Below are 19,733 nucleotides of genomic sequence, written 5' to 3' on the forward strand. Positions count from 1 at the left end.
CACCATCACAGTCACACAGGCTACCCTGGGACTCCCTGTCACCGATCGCTTTCCTCCCTGAGGGGACAGCTTCAAGGGATCACGCACTCTCCAAAACAATGGCACATTGGGTTGTTGTTTTTCTTTTAAATCGAATCCTTCCCTTACTGTCTGAAAAAGACCTTTTACTAGTTTATAAACAAGGAGTGCTCATAAAGGCAATGAATAAATGAGCAAACCAGCTCTGTCTGCCTCTCCCTGCACTCTTTTTTTTTTTGCCAGTCATGAGGCCTGAACTCTGGGCCTGGGCGCTCTCCCTCAGCTCTTCAGCTCAAGGCTAGCGCTCTACCACTTGAGCCCTAGTGCCACTTCCGGCTTTTTCTGCTTATGTGGTGCTGAGGAATCGAACCCAGGGCCTCATGCTTGCAAGGCAAGCGCTCTAGCGCTGAGCCTCCTTCCCAGCCCCAATCTCTCTTGTCGGCACCACATCACAACTCGCTCGCTGCATTCTCGCCTTTCTCGGTGCCCTGAGCTGAGGCGTGGCACACTGCCCACAATAACCCAGCTGTGACTGCTTAATTGCCTACGGGATGGCAGGCCTTTTATAGAGCATTCTATATTAATTTAATCATCGCTTCAATTCTGAGACAGGAACAACTGCCATTCCCAAATTCCAGATAAGAATCCTGTGATCGGGACAGGTGTGTCTGATGGGGTGGTCCTGCCTGTGACCTAACCCCCCTTCTCTTACTTCAGCTGGGTGGTGTGTGTGTGTGTGCGCGCACGCACGCGTGTGTGCGCAGAATCACATAGAGGGCTGGATAAGAAGGAAAATCACCCTCTATCATCCAGTGTCCAGTTCAGCAGCATCGAGGAGAACCAGGGGGCCACAGATTTAAATTCCCAGGTGGTGCTCCTGTGTGAGTCCTGAGAACACACCCTCTCTCTGACCCTCTCACTAAATGAGGCACAGAGAAGATGGAGAAAATGGACAAGGACCTGGGACAGGCCGGGGTTAAAGGCACCCCTGTGGTAGCTGCGGCGTGGGACTGGCAGTTTTCTCGGCAACATTCCTCAAGAAGAGAAGCTCACATATATTGTTTTGGGGCTCAAAGCAAAACCGGAAGCTGTGCCCCTGTTCCTCGGATGATGGGTCTAATCTAGAGTTGTGTCTTCCAGGTGCTGGTTGGGCCTGGAGAGCACTGCCTGGGGTGGGGGTCGGGGAGTGGGGGGTGGGGGTGGGGGTGAGGGGGGCGGGGCTTGTGTCCCAGGGCTGGGGCCTCAGGGTGCATGCTCACAAGCAGGATAGGACAAGCACAATTAAGAGATTTGTTTTTCCTCCACTAGTTCTAGAAAGTTTTGCCTACTAATCCTCTGAGGGCCACGCTGACTCCCCTCACCCATTGGAGGTTCCCATTACACACCTGCACAGCACAGAGATCGCCACAAGTCCGACACACCTATGTGATTATATAGCGACACTTGGCCTTAATGCAACATTCAGAATTTTTTTTTTTGGTCAGTTGTGGGTCTTGAGCTCTGGGCCTGGGCGCTTTCCTTCAGCTCTTCGGCTCGAGGCGAGCGCTCTAGCATGTGAGCCTCAGCGCCACTTCCAATGGAAACTGTTTAAATGCTGCTTCTAGGGCTTAAACTCCTTGAGCGCTGTCTCTGAGCTTCTTTTGCTCAAGGCTGGCACTCTGCCACTGGATCCACAGCTCTACTTCCAGCTTTTTTAGTTGTTTATTGTAGATAAGAGTCTCATGGACTTTCCTGCCTAGGCTGGCTGCAATACTTAGCTCTCCGCCCCCTGTGTGGCTAGGATTACAGGTGTGAGCCACCAGCCTCTGGCAGCATCTGGAACTGTTTTAAGAAGTGCTGATCTGGTCTAAAATCTACACTTCCCACCATAGGAGGAAGAGGACCTCAAAGGATGAGGTTTACTGAGCCAGTAACAGGTTTATAGCTGGAAACGGCTTCTGTGATTCTGAATCTTCTTAGTGGACACATGTTGCTTCTTTTGTTGTTGTGAGATCTTGATACCAGAGGTCCACCTCAGTGGCTCCTAAAGACAGATTTGAGGAGTAGCCCCTCTTCTATAGCACCAGCCTGGCTTAGGAAAGCTCCTTAGAAATGGAGATTCTCAGGCCCACATTTGAGGGCCTGAGACAGAATGTGTCTCCCAAGAACTTGTGTGTTAAGGAGAATTTAATATCCCAAAGGATTATGTGACCGGAGTTTGCCATGGGCTCAGTGAACTAGAGGTCTTTTACCCTATCCAGCATTAGAAGAGCAATGAGGATTCCTTTAGAGATGAATCCCACATTTTACATTACATGTGAGCATCTAATGATCCAATTTACTTCTGCAATCAACCAGTTAGCCTTTTCCCTATGTTTCCATTCCATTATTATTGTTTCAAATTCCATAAGTACTGAGAAAATAGCTCTTTCCATCCCTCAATGTGGTTTGCATAGCTACACCCTTACTCCTCGATTCAGATTGTTTCTTTTTTCATTCCATACAGCATCAACCTTTCTCAGCAAAGACAAATTTAAACACATATGAAGTTCAACAAGAGACTCATTTTTCCATTTTCCATGGCAAAAAAAAAAATCTGAGCACTGGAATAAGTAAGAGGTATCATTTGCTGAGCATTTTTGTAAAGACAGTTTAATTTCAGGTCCTTTATTTGGGACAGGACTGCCTAAACCAAATAAAACATTATACATCTGTCTGTTGTTACGAGTGACCAACTTCAGCTGAACATTATTACTTAATAACAGCTAACTTTCCTATAGTGTAAGAATACACAGCAGCTAAGGGAAGATGGAAATTTCCTTTGGTTTACCACCCTTAGTCTCTCCTGCTCCAGCATGCGAGGAACTTGGGTAATAAGCATTTTCTCCCCTTTAATCACAGCATGGCTTGGACGTGCATTGTTATGAGATGATTGGTAAAACAGGAAAATTTATGTCTGGAGGGAAAAAAAAAACACACAGAAAACAAGACGGCTAGTGTTGTGTTAGCTCCCTCCAAAACACACTGGCCTAACCGTTCCCTTCAGGGAATACATTTCCACAACTCAGCCGGAGTCTCGCTTTCTATTCTTGTCTGGATAATTCATACCCACAGAAAAAGGTGGCTCAGCCCAGTGCCATTTGGTAAAGCAAGAGGGAATGAATGTAGAGCATTTGACTTTGTGTGGCTGTAACGTGCTGGAGCAAGTCAGAGAGAAGAGAAGGAAATGGTGTTTGCAGACAGTCCTTGCAGGGAAAATAGGTGTATTTTCTTTCCTAAAATTTCAGAACGAGTGTAGTCAGAGCATGACAAGAAGAGATGGAGGCAAGCAAACAAGAATGACTGTTTTCACTAAGGAAAGATGGGCATTTTCGCCGGTGCCGGTCTTCTTGGGGCTAGGGAAGTTGTGTGATAGATTTTTTTTTCCCCTACATAAATCTCTCTCACATCGAAGCCAGCACCTTTCCTCACTCACATGAGAGCCTTCCCTAAGTTTACATCCCCTCTTCTCCCTGTCCCCCTCAGTGAGATGTGTGTGTACAATCACAGGAAGCACATCAAATCCATAGGTACCAATTTCTAGCCGGCCTGATTTTCCAGTTTCATGGTATTTCTACTTTTGCTTAAAAATGGATTTAGTACTCCTACTCCACAGCACCGAGCTGGTGATTAACATACTTTCCTGGGATACATACACCTGTGGCCAGGAGTGGAATTCTCCTTGTTGATTTCCATGGTCACTTTTATCCTCATAGGAAGCTTATTCCAGGCAAAGGAAATTAGGGCTGTGGCCTGATTTGGAATCAAGCTCCTTCACAACAGGACCAGTGTCCAAAAGTTTCCCAGCCTCGTCTCACTGTCAGCCTCAATTCTGCCTACATGCTTCTGATAGAGAAACTGGATCCGGCGGCCTCCCAGGAGAGCACGGGCCACTAGCATGCTTGCGCCGCGGTCAATTGGCTTTAAGGTCTGGTAACATTTCTGAGCTGTTTGCTTGTCCTAACGTTGAAAACATATACGCTTGTGATCACTGAGTGATAATAAGACATTTTCAGATTTCAAAATACCTTCACATTCAATCAAAATCTTAGCGCTCTGGCAGCTAGCTGATCTCCATCAGTAAACAGTACAAGCAAACACGGCAGAGACATCTGGGCCTCATTAGCTGAGGGACTTATTGGCCCAATTTGGGTGCCCTTAGACCTGCCAGGTGGGATACAGAATGCCTAGTGTCCCATTCAGTAATGCTATATGCCTAAGCTGAAAATCATTTGCCATTTCCCTGGGTGCAGAGATATATGTGTAACTCCTCTGTCTTTCTCAATGCACCACATGGAGACAGAGCAGTGCTATGTTTTTATTTGCTCAATCTGCTCCAGAATAGTTCAAAGGCCATACACACGAGGCTTTAACCCAGAGAGAGTATTTTAGGAGACCCCCAAGAGGAGTGTGAACACCCCGAACAAATCCAGCCACCGTGGGATGGGGAGCAACCTTTTCCCGTATGGTTCTGGGCGTGTGCGTGCGGGTTGGGAAAACTACTCTCCTTTGTCTTCTTCCTCTTTCTTTTTTAAGATTTTAGTTCAAGGCTTCTCATCCATTTTTTTTTATATTATCACCCTTTAAAATGGACTAGTGGGATACATGGCTGACATCTTAGAATGAAGTGTTGAGATTTATTTTTTAATGTCCAGATTCCTGCAGCACCACTTAATAATCATTGTTGCCATATCAAAAAAGCGGTGCTGGTATTTCTAGTGGTTAAATCAAACCTCTCTTGTGTAGTGAGGCGAGTGAGTAGAGATGTCCTCTGGAGAGCTCTGAGAACCGGTGTGGGGCTGGTGTTCCTGCGGGGCCACGATGTCAAACCCAGAGCCGGGCTGGTGCAGCCAGGGCTCCCCCCACACGTGGAGGGAGGAGAAGGCTGAAGCTTTAGGTAAAGGTAATCAAGAAGCGACGATTCTCTTTTCACCCCATGCAATGCCAGGGCTCCTTTTACCTCCTCCAGGCTCCTTGCATACGGATCTAAACTCAGTCATGGACTCTAACTGCAGTGATTCTGAGAAGGTCACAGAAAGCAGGCTGCCCTTCCCAATCCTTCCGGTCTGATTTTCCCCAGTGACACAGCTAGGCCTCACCATACTGTCGCTTGTATAGAAATAACATGGACCATTAACCATTAGATCGCCGTTAACCCTCTCTGATGAGTTCACTGCACGTTCAGTTCTACTGATCACCATCTAAAGCATGTTTGCATGCTGCCTTGGCATTTCAGCACTGCACAATAATGTGAGCAGGACTGCAGGGCTGCTCAGCAGCCCTCTGGGGACCCATGCAACACCCTCTACCTTGAGCGGTGCTGGGACCCTCTTACCGCACATGGAGAGCAAGGAGGGAATAACAGAACACAGCCGAGGTGCGCTGGGAGTCCTCGGTCTGCATGGCCTCATGGGAGCTGGCCTTCCTCAGAGTTGTGGAGGTGGGTTTTTATAAAACAACATGAATATACTGCTCGGTCACAGGTAACGAGATCACCACAATTGCATTGCGGCTCCTACCTGGGAAAAGAGTGCTCATCTACATCATCTATAGCTCCTCATCTAGAGAGCGTGGACTCACAGCGTCCTCTCCTCCATAAATGCACTGAGGGCTCCTGCTGCTGACAAGACAGGTCCTGAATACATCCAGAGAGAAACCAGCTACCTGTGAGCCGTGTCCAGCCTGGCTGGCACTTGCTTCTGCCTGAGCAGCCAGTGTCCTTGGAATTCTGTATCTGGAAGCTCGCAATTCCTTCCAGAAGCTTCTTGGTTCAGTCCCATCTTTCCTCCTCTGTACTTCAAACAAACAAAACCAGGAGATAAAATACTAATGCCACTTCAGGGGCAATGCAGTAAGAAGATGGACACAGAACCCTGAGCTAGCTGTGTGACCTTGGACAACTTTCTTGACTTTTCTGAAACTTGGTGTCTCATCTGCACAGAAGGGATGGCAGCCTCGTTGTTATACCATGGGGGGTTGTGAGAAGCTGGAATAAAGACCAGCATGGGTACCAGGCACCAGGAGCTCATATCCCTAATCCTAGCTACTGAGGAGGCTGAGATCTGAGGATTGTTGTTTGAAGCCAGTACAGGCAGGAGAGTTTGTGAGAACCTTATCTCCATTTAATCTCCAAAAGCCAGAAATGAAGCTGTGGCTCAAGTAGTAGAGTACTACCCCTGAGCAAAAAAATAGTCTCAGGGACAGTGCCAGGTTCAAGTCTCAGGGCCAGCACAAACCAAAACAGACAGCATGGGAACTCTGCTCATACCATTTATTTTACAATAGTCACCTAGTATCATCACAGACTTACTGTAAACAAAACCCAGAACTCACCTGATCAAGAAGAAAAGTCACTGACCACAGAGGAGCAACGGAGAGTTCCATTCTGACCCCACCACATTCTCATAAAGCCATAAAACCCTCATCTCCAGTGTTTATAAACACACTATTCAGAACATATTGAAAGGCTGAAAAGATCTTCCCACATTTACTCCTCTGTGCCACGAATTTATTGTGCCCCTACTATGTGCTAAGTGCTATGTGGGGCCCTCGAGTCAGGCCATGGGTGGGGTCCTGCCTCTCACCTGGTGTGGACGTTGGCGAGGAAGAGAGGCCTAGCAGAAACCATCAGGCAACTGACAGAAAGATACCTGTGGGCAAAACTAGGGAGAAAGCCAAGGCCAAGGGCAGCACAGCTCCTGGGCGTGGGGCCTGTCCCGGTGTGCAGCTCTGGAAGGCTTTGCTGAGGCGTGGCCTTGAGCTGGAGATGCAGGTGAGCGTCAGGGAGGGGTAGAGGACACCGGGCCTTTTCAAAGGCTGGGGGAGGGCATGGAGCGTGGTCCCTTCCAGGAAGTGAGGAAGGCGCCCGGAGGGGGTGTGGAGGTGGGGAGGGGAGGCGCAGGGAGGAGGAGAGGACTGAGCCTCGCCTGGCCAACTGCTCTGGGCTGCTGGGGGCCCGGGACATGAGCACTGGCCCCCAAGGAGCACAGCTGGAAGGAAGCACGCAGGATACAGAGGGTCTGTGTAGTGGGCACCGTCAGGGAGGGAGGTTGGGATTCCTGCGGTCAGTGCCTGGATGAGGAGGGGGCCAGCAGCCCCAGGGAAGTGGGAAGCTGACCCCCATCCTACAGGCTGAGCAGGCCCCTCAGGCGAGGTGGGGTGGAGGGGATGGAGTAGAGTCTCAAAGTGATGCCAGAAAATGAGGTGATCTTTTACCTTGTTCCTCTGTGGTTGGACGGGCAGGTGGACTGAATGTCTGGATATGGTATCACAACAGAGCTCTGTCGGGGGTTTAGGCCGGGCAGTATGGGGCCCCTGCCTGGGGACAATAGACCTGACACTCCACCGAGAGGCTGGGCGCCGCCAACGCAGCCATCAGCACTCATCATCCGCAAGAAGACTTGAACCACGACGGTGGCTGACTTTCCCCCACACAGGAAAATGGGAGAGAACAGAAGACTAGAAGTACCCAGAGCAAGCCGTGCTGTCAGGCAGAAGAGAAATCATGACAGATAAGACCAACATGCAGTGGTGAGACCAAGAAACAAAAACACCAGGGCCCAAATTACAAGAAAGATCAAGTGAAGAAACAAGTAGGCAGAAATAAACAGCTTCATGCATAGCGTCAGATAGAGTCATTTGACATCATTGATCACGTGTAGTTTTTAACCATTTTCACTCTTTTTGGGAGGGAAAAAGCTACTTAGAATAACTTATAAGAAGCCAGGCACCAGTGGCTCACACCTAGGAATTATGCTTCACAGCTAGCCCAGACATACAAATCAGAGAGATTCATTTCCTTTAACCAGCAAAGCCTAGAACTAGAAAACGTGTCTCAGGTGGTAGAGCACCAAAAAAGCTGTATCAGAATACAAGGCGCAGAGTTTAAGCCCCAGAACTGGCAACATAAATAAATGTATTATAAACATGTAAATCGGTGGGATAAATACATAACAAATAAACCAAAGCACATAGCAAAATGTTTAGAGCTGATCGTCAGTCGAATCCATCTGTGTGTCTGTCTTTAGGTGATTTAAACAAAAAGCCTCCTAAAAGCAAACTGCAGTTATCTCTTCAAAGGAAAACAAAATTAGAAGGGTTTTCATCCAGACTTTCCATTTTTAGGCAGTTAATCTGAAAATTCAATTTCCCCAGCACAGATCATTCTCAAACATTCCAGATTTTTTACTGTAAATGAGAATTACTTACAGTGGTCACTGAGAAAATTTCCACACGCTGCCCCGGCCAAATCTATGAAATCATTGACTCACATCGACCCAGGCGCCTGGTTTGCTGTGAGCTATGGGGACTGACTGTTCACGTTCCTTTACGGCTTCCTTTCATGGGTTGAAGAGTTTGTACTTCCCCGGGGAGGAGACTGCTGACAAAGCAGATCTTTCTACCTGTCCTTGGGCAAGTCCCCGCACTCCAGATTTTCTTTTGGCTCTCTGCCTTCTGGCTAACTCCTACTCATACCTCAAGGCCCAGCTGAAATACACCTCTGCTTCCAGACAGAGCTCACCTTGCTTCTTTCTTCTGCCTTTCACATGTGATCCTCACCTCATGACAACATTTAATCTGCTGATGCAATGATTTGTTTTGGCATTTGTCTTTCCCCTTCAAAGACAGATGGTGGGGCGGGGGGTGATATTATGAACTCACTTTCAATCTCTAATGTGAAACACAAGGCCCTGGCCTTGGTAGAGACCCCATGTTTGCAGAAGGGCCAGGTAAGGTACAGATGCTGTTTAAGAGACACAGATCCCTCTGGATTCACAACCCAAGCATCTCATTAAAAGGTATTATCTACCATGTTCTAGATCTCTCTGAAAGTACTTCACTGATCTGAATGATCAAACAAGAAATGATTTAGACTTCTTCATTTGATGCATAACTCAAAGAATACCCTTTAGTATCTCACTTTGAAGACCAAATTGGCTGCGTAGTGCTCAAACGATGAAAACAATAAAAACCCTGAACACAGTGAGCGGGACCCCGGGAACTGCTGCTGACAGTGAGCGGGACCCCGGGAACTGCTTCTGTGGACAGTGAGCGGGACCCCGGGAACTGCTGCTGACAGTGAGCGGGACCCCGGGAACTGCTTCTGTGGGGCCTTGCTGCTGACAGTGAGCGGGACCCCGGGAACTGCTTCTGTGGACAGTGAGTGGGACCCCGGGAACTGCTGCTGACAGTGAGCGGGACCCCGGGAACTGCTGCTGACAGTGAGTGGGACCCGGGAACTGCTTCTGTGGGGGCTGCTTCTGACAGTGAGCGGGACCCCGGGAACTGCTTCTGTGGGGCCTTGCTTCTGACAAGGCGATGTCCCGGGATTCTACAAGTCCCTTCTGCTCTCAGTTTCCCTCCTTAGCTCAGCCATAGCTCAAGTGGATAGAGTAACAAAATAACAGAACTGCTCCAATTTAGCTTATTCTTGGTCCTTATGAATAAATAAATAAACATATTGAATTGGTACAGAATAGAATCCATCTATTATTATCAATCTGCCCCAAGTGGTCTTCTGTGTTGGGGAGAAGGGTGACATTTACTTGAATTCTTGCTTTAGAACAGTGCTCATCAAATGCTAACATGTGTACACACTCGCAGGGGAGCCATTGGTTCGGAAGTTCTGGGCGAGGTCTGCCAGAGGCCACACTTCCAGCGAGGCCCACGGGTGATGGTGCGGACCAGGCCCCATGGGACACTCAGAATACCAGTCACCTCCTCCTCCCCCTCCCCCGTGCAGCGGGGAGCTCTCTCTCTATCTGTCCCCCCACCCCCGACACATGTACAGAAGGAACCCAAGGAACCATTCCCGTGTCTCATGTGGGCGCCCTAACCATCACTTCTCTAGATGATTCCATCAGTGGGTGGCTGCCATCTTGGACCTAGCCTTGTAGTGGACCCCCAGGGAGGGGGTGTTCGGTGGACCTATGGCAGGAAGCTCACACTTACTTCATTACAAAGAAAAACCAAACACAGAGCATCGATAAATCACTGCCCCGTGCTATGGAACACCCCTGCAGCCAGCAGCTCTTTCCCAGTGGTTGGTGTTCACCTGGAACCTTCCCTTCTGGGAAGCATAGCTGGAAGCCCAGACGCTGACCACTCTGGTCCCAGAGCTCCTGTGGGGGCTGGCGCTGAGGGGAGGCTGGGGAGTCGGGAGGCAGCCATACCACCGACCACGGCTGACCCCACAGGCCCTCACTACGGAACCCCTGTGCTCAGGTGGCACGTGCTCTTCATCCGAGAGGGGAGACATTTCTTTCCCTCCTTTTCCCCTCCCCTTCCCTCCTCTTCTCCCTCTCTCCTTTTCCTTCCCTTCCTCCCTTCCTCTCTCTTTCTCTCTCCTTTCTCCTTCTCATTCCTCCTCTCTCCCTCCCCTCTTTCCCTCCCTCCCCTCTTTCCTCACATACACACTTGCATATCGTTGATTATATAAAGTGAGTCTCAAAAGTGAACTCAAAGTCTCAGCACAGCTTTGAGTTCAAGGCTAGCACTTTACCACTTGAGCCACAGCTCTGCTTCTGGCTTTTTGGTGGTTAATTGGAGATCAGAATCTCACAGACCTTTCTACCCAGATTGTCCTTGAACCCTGATCCTAGATCTCAGTCATCTAAGTTATTAGATAAGAGCCACTGGTGCCCAGCAGGCCGTAAAATGAATATCAATTCACAGGCCTGCCCAACTAATCCATGTTTTATGTATCCAATTACAACTCTCAAAAAACTATTTTTTTGATTTAATTTACACTCCATCATTTTGAAGCCACTTGAGTGCTTGTCAATGAATGTTGAGGACTACATCCTTTGTGCTGTGGAATGGGTGCTAATGTAAAGTACTATTGTGGTTGAGTCAGACAGATAGTTCCTCTGAAACCACGTCCAGAGCCAGCTTGCTGTCTGAGAGGGTGGCACCAGATTGTGTGATGGCGACGAGGAGGGTGGAGGACTGTTAGATGCACCGCTTGAAGTCATAGGCTCCGGTTCCTTGGGTCTCTTCATCTATATTCAGCCATAAGGCCCACCTTTCAAGGTAGAATTGGGAGTCGGATGGTGCTTGAGAGACCCTCACCAGGCCTCAGGCTGGTTTTGTACCCTCACTCCTGTTCTCTCTTAGCAAACCAACCCGGGAAACAAGAACACAAAATCCTTGTCCCGGAGTGGCAGGTGTTTGGATTCTTTTCCCCCAGAAAGGCAACCCTTGAAGAAGAACCAGTGGTATGGAGGAGACCTTCAAGGTGAACCAAACAACCCTTGACCTCCTTTCCTCATGGCCGGTCATCACTCTTCAGCTAAGGAACTACATCCTTTGCCATCAGCCAGCCTCCAGCAGAAGCTCAGGCAATGCACCCAGTCCACGCCTGGTTCTCGTGAGTTCCCAACGCCAGTGCAGAGCATTGGCTCCTCCTCCGCTGCCAGCCTTACCCAGAGTCACTCAGGTCCCCCAGCCCACACCACACTCTTCTCACTAGACAGGCCCTCCTGCATCTACACACGTGGCATCTGAGGCCACCTCCATCCCCATGAATCCCGGACTCACGTGTCCATCTCAAGTCTCCCTTGTCACTGCTCAGCCATCAGCCAGCCTCCAGCAGAAGCTCAGGCAATGCACCCAGTCCACGCCTGGTTCTCGTGAGTTCCCAACGCCAGTGCAGAGCATTGGCTCCTCCTCCGCTGCCAGCCTTACCCAGAGTCACTCAGGTCCCCCAGCCCACACCACACTCTTCTCACTAGACAGGCCCTCCTGCATCTACACACGTGGCATCCGAGGCCACCTCCATCCCCATGAATCCCGGACTCACGTGTCCATCTCAAGTCTCCCTTGTCACTGCTCAGCCAACAGCCAACTCCCTGTGAGTCTTGCAGGTGACGGCCCACGGACACCTGCGCGTGCACGGTTGCCCATCTCCCGGGAGGCAGCAGCCCAGGGGTGGAGGAAATACAGTCATCTCTAATTGACCACAGGAACCTTGAAGTTGCCACGTCCCTCCTGTTGTACCCCTGGCTCAGAACAGTGTGTATCTGCCTCCCTGGTCCCTGGTCCCTGCAGGTCCCTGAGTACCCTGTAGGTACTCAGGTGCTCAAGTCCATCACATAACAGGTGCAGCATCTACACATGACCCAACACTCACCATCTCTAGCTTTGCTGTCACACGTAACACGATGCAAATGCCGTGGAAATAGTTGCCAGACTGTATGGCTTAGGGAATTATGACAGGGAAAACTTCTGTAGGTGTCTAGACCAGAGGTAGCCAGCTTAGCTGCATGTGCCCTGTGCTGCATGCGGTGGCTACACATCTCATCATCTGTACACACTCAGCAAGTGACTGATGGGTGTCAAACTCACACCCGGCTCTTTGGAATTCTCTGTCACTTTTTTTCCCCCTCTTGGACACTCTCTGTTCTTTGTTGGTTGATTCTTCAGAGGCAGCATGTGAAGGCCAAGAGCCATCAGTGCTGTTCTGGGCGATTCCCAGACTTGAGTCATCTTCCTTCCAAAATGCTGCTGCTGCCGCTGATCCTCCAAGCCCCACTCTGTGATCCCGTGGTCCCGTTATCCATGAGCCAAAGCCTCACTCTCCCAAAGGTAAAAAGAGTGAGAGTATTTGCAAGTGAAAGACGTGAAAGCAAGCGAGCAAGCTCTGCACCAGGACAGGTCCCCACCCAGTGGACCTCCACCAAGAGGAGCCCAGTGGAGTCTTCTCACAGGGCAGGTTTTGTGGCATGGGCTCCTCCCACAAAACCTCCTCAGTTGGGAACTGACTGTTGGACAGTTTGTACTGTAGTCACTGGCTGAGCACCCAGGGCACCCAGGGCATTATGAGAAGAAGCAGGATTTGAGTGGGAACTCACAGCATTATGGGAAGAAGCATCTCATCAGGAGTTTCCTCCCATGCTGTGCTCTCTTCAATGACCAGGATCTGCTTTCGTGCCCCCAGACAGCCCAGGTGGCCTCATTCCTTTCTTCCTGTAGCTTCTCCTGCTGCTGCCCCAGGACTCAACGCCCCTGTGTCTGGATGTGGGAGCCCTCCACGTGAGCCCCAGTATGCTGGCTCCAGCTTTACCACAGGTTCACTGAAAAGTCCCTCCCTCTCCGTCCCTCTAGGTGTGGGTGTCACAGCAACACCCTCATCACAGCAGCACAAGGTTCAAAAACCTTGTGCCTCTGCCCACGCCCCTTCCAGAAAGCCAGCCCTCTGAGAGTGGGTACAAACTATGCCCATCCATCCACTCCCTGACTCATGACAAGGGCTCTGGAAATGTTTTTATGCCTCATGGCTCTGGAGATGAATCAACCAATGAATCAATGAATGGATTAATAGTAATCCATAAATTTTAAAAAAAAGAATGAATGTGAAGACATGACCTAGAACATGTGAGTGGTCTGTGTGTGGGGAAGTTTTCTGAATGGCTCTTTGGAAGTGATTGATGTCAGTACATTGTTCCACCTCCGTGGGAAACGAGTATTCACTGTGTTGAAATCCTTCGGGTTAAGAATCATGTCTTTTTATCTGCCTGACTCAGACACTCTTGGAAGCTGAGCAAATCTAGGCGCTGTGACTCACGAGTACCCTGATGAAACACAGGGAAGTTCAGAGATGGCTTCAATGTGAATGGTTCCCTTTGCACATACATGCGATCATGCCTGAAGTTACCTGAAGCATTGGAAGGTTCTACTGTAAAAGTCTTCCACATGCACCTGTGCCATCCCTTCAACTCACACCCCTCACAAACACCTGCACGAAATTAGCACAGACATGACAGCAAGCCTGCCTGACTACAGTCATTTGTTGACCACTTGAGTGATTTCATCAACAGTAACTTCAAGAGGCCCCACCCACGGGTTCACTGGGGAATCATGGCAAGGTCGAGATGGAAGGAGGGGAGGCTCATGATCTGTTGGGTAGGTGAAGTTTTTCTTCTCGGCGTTTTCTATGCTATTAAGTATTGACTTATTTGTTTCATCTCCAGAATTGGCTTACTGAAATCAAAGGCGAAAGTACTCATTTGAATAAGCTCATGAACACCTCAGACATGAATGAAAGGACCTTTTTTCCCTAGCTTGCTATTCCAATTACCAGTTTTAACATATCTACAAACACATGAACAAAACCATTAAACTATGGCTTGTGCAGGAGAAGATGCCGGTGGTGTCATTCCTTAGAATTGAACAAAATAAATACTGGGAAGCTGGAACATGTATCATTGGGGGGAGGGGTTAAGTTCAAAGCTGGGGCAGACAAATGGAGAGGGAGAAGGTCGGCAAAAGCAGTTATGGTGTTCCATGTATGTAACAATGCTCAATATATATAAAAATGGAGCCAGGAAAATGGAAGGGGTAGGTTGGTTTGGGAGAAGGGGAGAATGGTGAAAGGGGTGGCACTCAGAGTGACATTGTACCCACAAACTGACATGATGAATTGAATTCCCTTTGTACAACTACGTAAAGATAATTTTAAAAATTAAAATAAATATAACGAACTGTGGGACCTATGGCTAAGGGGTAAGTTGTAAACATTTGTATGCAGTTTAGGAATATATTTAGGAATGTGTTTAGAAAAATTATGACACAGGTCTTTGAGCTTCAGTGGGAACCTGTCATCCTGATCTGAAGCCCTGAACTGTCTCCTTAGAGCTGACATTATCCTCCAACGACTCCCAACATGTAATTCAGTCATTTCTTTGATCAGAAACGTCAGTAAGATATGCATGGTCTGAGTCCTCAAATACACCCTCAGATAAAGGAGATGACATGTATATATTGCTCTGTGTGTGTGTGTGTGTATGTGTGTATGCGCATGCATATGTACACGCACACGCACACACACGCACACACACACACACACACACACACACACACACACACACACACACTGGTCCCTGAGATTGAACTCCAGGTCTAGGCATTGTCCCTAAGCTTTTTTAGCTCGAGGCTAGCACTCTACCCCTTGAACCACAGCTCCACTTGCAGCTTTATGGTAGCTAATTAGAGATAAGAGTCTCCTGGGTTTTCTTGCCTGAGATGGTTTTGAATAGCAGTCATCAGATCTCAGCCTTTTAAGCAGCTAGGATTATAGGCAGGAACCACCAGGACTTGGCTTGAGTTTTGCTAATTTTTTAAAGTTTTTCATTTGCCTTTAATATACATGATTAAAAATCATTTTTCTCAAGAAAAGTTAGGATATTCTGGAATAGGGCCACCCTTTATGCCCCTGAATTTTAGAAAGTGACGGAATTCAGACTGAGAAATTACTGAGAAGGCAGGGCAGCTTGGGAGGGAGAAAGGCAGTCAGGGGAAGTTCATGTGGCTGCTGAATTTGGTTGAGTAATACATTGCTGCCCCCTCCCCATTAGTATATGGTTTCAAGGAGCCCACAATTGAAGAAGAACTGAGACTGCTCAGGTTCTACAGACAGTGAGGATGCTTGAGTCACTGTTCCCATAAGCCCACTCAACTTCTGCTAGAGACTCACTGCCTGTCAACAGATTTACCCTGTTTGCCCTTTTTCTTTGCCAGTACTGAGGCTTGAACAAATGGTCTTGGTGCTGTCCCTGAGCTTTTGTGCTCAAGGCTAGTGCTCTCCCACCTTAAGCCACATCTCTACCTCTGGCTTTTTGTGGTTGACTGGAGATAAAAGTCTCAAGACTTTCCTGCTGGTTGGCTTCAAGCCATGATCCTCAGATCTCAGCCTCCTGAGTAGCTAGGATTAAAGGCATGAGCCACCAGTGCCTGACTTCTGCATGTCCTCTTTCACATGAAAAGATTAATATAACTTTTGCCTTCTGTTTTGGGAGGCATACTGCTATTTTCACAGAATTGGGGGCAGGGAAAGAGTCAAACCACACAATGTAAGCATAGCTGACAACAACACAGGACTGACTGACCAGGAGCTTCTCTAATTAACTGAGCTGTATAATACCTACTCAAGAAATTAAAATTTTTGTTCCAAAAGTTCTCCTGATTTTAAAAATTAAAGTATTATTTTGACCATGCTTGGTGAAAATGATATGTAATAAACCCAGTAAGGTGAGCTTAGCATCTGTGTGCCGAGTGGCCCACTCACGGGCCTGCTGGCAGGATGTGAACAGGTGATGAGTGAGTATGTGAGGAAGAACTCTAGGGTTTGTTGCCTGGATGGAGAAGAAGGCTTGGATGAAGCGCAGAGGGGATGGATGGCATTGTAGGAGGCAGGCTCTGAGGAGGTTTGCTCCAAGGAGCCCACCCATGAATTTGTAAGTTAGGTATAAGGATGGAGATCTGGCAACCACTGAACACAGAAGTCGAAGTTGTCCACTGAAATCCTGGAAAGCAGCAGAGAGGAGACAGAAGCTAGGGGCAGGCCTTATTGGCAGTCTGTATTGAAGGGAAGGAAAAGGATTTTCCAGAAAAGGACTAGAGAAAGAGCAGCCAGAGGAGTTGGAAAGATAAGAAAAGGGACAAGCTCCACAGACAAAAGATTTGTGAGGAGACTAGTAGGCACTGGGAGGGAAGCACCTGCTCCCTTAAGAAAGAGGGGAAGAGCAGAGGATGTACCCGTGTACCTACGCTCATTCATCACCTACTATGTACAACTACTCTACACTGGGAGACACAGCAGCACAGCCAGGCCGCTGGCCCTTGTGAGGTTTATGGGAACAAAAAATAAAAGCAAAGTGACAGCTTGGTCTTGGGCATGGAGGATGGGAACTGAAGCGGAGTGACCCCGGTGAAGCCACAGAGAATCCAGTGCTTTGGTGTAGGAGATGGGACTGAAGAACAGGGGCTGCCTCCTGGGTCACACATAGGAAGCAACGAGAGACCAAGGACTCAGCCAGGAGGAAGGACCTGTGAGGCTCGCAGCATGAGCTGGTGGTCAGTTCCACTTGCCATACTTTGGCAATGCTGAACAGCCTCAAAGCATTGGTTGGTTGAGTATGAAAGAGGCAGATCACTCCATCGGAGGATTGGAGAGATCTCCACGGTAAAAGGTTATCAGGCACGGGATTGAAACACCATGTTAGAAAACACAAACGTCTGGAAACCACAGACAGTAAATGCTGAAGGTCAAAGCATCTGCAGCTCAAAGAATCTATACAGTAATGGGGCATTACGCAGCCTACTAACTCCTCTATTTGGATGGAGAAGAGCTGTAATTTAGGATCGCTAGCTATCAATTAGTTCTGTCTTCCTCATCTGTGGAATGAGAGGTTTGGGTGAAATGAACTTAAAACTCTCCTCCAGCACCATCCACGGTGAGCCATCAAGCACTGTGAACAGACTCTGGAAGTTCACTCACCTCTTTAATATTTGCATTCAATGTGGAACTGCTAATGCTCAGAAACACAGCACCAGAATCCTGAGGGTCCCTCAAGAATGGGCACATAAAGTTTGGAGTTTTAGGAACCATCTTGGTTTTCAAGTAAGTTGCTCTGAGCTGGCATGAGTAGCTCACCTCTGTTATCCTAGCTACTCAGTAGGCTGATATCTGAGGATGGCAGTTCAAATCCAGCCTGGGCAGAAAAGTCCTCAAGACTTATCTCCATTGAACCTACAAAAAGCTAGAAGTAGAGGTACAGCTCAAGTTGCAGAGTGCTGGCCTTTAGCAAATAAGCCAAATGAGACTGTGAAGCATTGAGCTCAAGTCCTGGTACTAACACACAGGCACGCACGCGCGCAAGCACACGCACACACACACACACACACACACACACACACACACAGATGTTGATCTTTGAACATAGAAAAAATCTTTAAATCCTGGTGGGAGAAATTGTCTAGGATGTGGGTAATTGCAGAAGGTAATTGGAAATAAACCCTTGGAATAGACCAACTGGAAAATTATCAGAGATGATTAGGTATCTGTTAAGTTTGGAAATTTGCTTTATGACTATTGAGAGAAGATAAACTTTTCCAGTGTAAGGATGATGATATGAAATAAAGCTATCTAACTCTGACTCCTTTCCCATAGCTGAGATTCACTGGGAAATGGATACCTAATGGCTATGTTAAGACATATTGGCGATAGCTTACTACTGAAAGGATTCTTCATCTTCAGCACAGCGAACAATGTTTTCATTTTTTATACCTTTGTAGGTGAGAGTCAGGTCACCTGTGCTCTAAAGGCTGAGACAGGAGGGTAGTGAGTTTCAGTCCATCTTGGCTGCAGAGACAGAACCCTGTCTCAAAAAACTCAATCAACCAGCCAACAAACAAACACTGAAAGCTTTGTTCTTGTAGATAAATTGAGGACATGCTGAAGTTCCTTATAGAGTAGGGTATGCATGGGAATCAGCTGCTTAGGACAAAGTTACTGTTTTTTACATCTTATAAAGCAATGTACAGTCATCTTAAGAACCAGAAATTGCATGCACAAGAGTTTTCTTCAAATCTGTAAGGCACTTGAGAAGGAAAAGGAGCAGGAAGTAGAGGAAGAGCAGGCCTGAGGCCAAATGAGTCACCCTGCTTAGCCTTTCCAGACACCCCCTTTTGTGCTTCATGGGTTTCCTGTTCCTTTTGCCTCACCCTGATAAACTGGACAGTAGATGGGAGCCTTATCTGGACACTGGGTGCAGAGTCCCAGGTTCAGGTGAGGACCCCAGATCTCTGAGGAGTGATTAGAGACCGGGCTCTGCCTGGGACATCCTGCGTCACCAGACCTGCAGGCCACAGGCCCTGAGTGGGCGGGCCTAGCAGCACTCTACCCCAGGAAGTAAAAATCAGTCCTTCCGGCCGGCAGGCGCCTCTTTCCTCACCTTAGACCAGCCACCCACACTCGCCTATCAAGCAGAGCCCTTAGGCACCCAGAGCTTCTAGCACAAGCCTCCATCCGGTTTTGAGGGTAACAGGCAGTCTTTGACCATTAGGAAGTATTTATATCTGTAGTTTCTTTTAAGATGTTCAATGATATGATCTACCAAGCAGACTTACACTACTGGGAAGAAGCCACCTCTTCTTCTCCATCCTTCCTCGGTGCTAGGAGACCTTAGGAATTCTCTCTGTCTCTCTCTGTCTGTCTTACTCTCTCTCTCTGTCTGGACTCTCTCTCATGGAAATTATTGGATAGTGTGTCACACTTCCATGATGTTTAAAAGCTGTCATGGGCCCACAGTCTGTTGTGGGCCATGAGCTTGCTTGTGGCATCCAGTGCCTTTTCAGGCAGCCCCTGGGAAGGTTGCTGATGATAAACAGATTGGAGAAGCTGGGCTGGCCATGCTGCCTGGGTTTGGGGACGTGGAGCCTGGGCTGGTTTGGAAGGATAGATAAGTAAATTCTAATAGGAAGAAGCAAATACTGGCTGTCTAGGAAAACTATCATGAGGTGGATACTCTTTTTGTGTCCAGCAGCAACTGTCCAGGGCCTGGCAAGGAGTAGAGAGAGGGTGAAGTGGAGGGCCAGCAGAAGACAGAGTAGACGGGCGAGACACTGCAGCCTAGACGGCTCAGGGTGCAATGGAAGAGCCTTACAGTGATCGGGTTCTATCAATGCAACCATACACTTTGGCTCTCAGGCGCCCTCCAGGAGACTCAGAGAGCAGAGCTTACACACTGCTCCCTCTCCTCTGATTCACAGAGCCAGGCGTCTCCTCTCTGTACCAGCTCGAGAAGTGTGCAGCCAATTTCTATTGTACAAGATCGCTCCACAGCTGTCTGATTTCCATTGAAGTAGGTGCTTTTCCTAGACCCACCTGGATTCCTGAACTTGGCTGACATGTCAGCCTC

The 19,733-nt window shown here is 48.4% G+C and overlaps 1 protein-coding gene across 3 annotated transcripts in view; it reads right to left on the reverse strand.

Moving 5' to 3' along the window:
- Positions 1 to 19,733, reverse strand: part of Kcnj15 (potassium channel, inwardly rectifying subfamily J, member 15) — a 44,413-nt gene that overhangs the window by 12,256 nt on the left and 12,424 nt on the right. The window contains exon 1 of one of the 3 annotated variants that reach the window (XM_013027514.1): positions 8,245 to 8,289. The exons of the other annotated variants lie outside the window; for them this stretch is intronic. The gene's annotated coding sequence lies outside the window, so the exon portion shown is untranslated. Of the gene's footprint in view, positions 1 to 8,244; positions 8,290 to 19,733 lie in introns of those variants that run through there. 3 annotated transcript variants of the gene reach the window in all.

This window comes from Dipodomys ordii, unplaced genomic scaffold (genome assembly GCF_000151885.1).
Source record: "Dipodomys ordii isolate 6190 unplaced genomic scaffold, Dord_2.0 Scaffold104, whole genome shotgun sequence".
NCBI lineage: Eukaryota > Metazoa > Chordata > Mammalia > Rodentia > Heteromyidae > Dipodomys > Dipodomys ordii.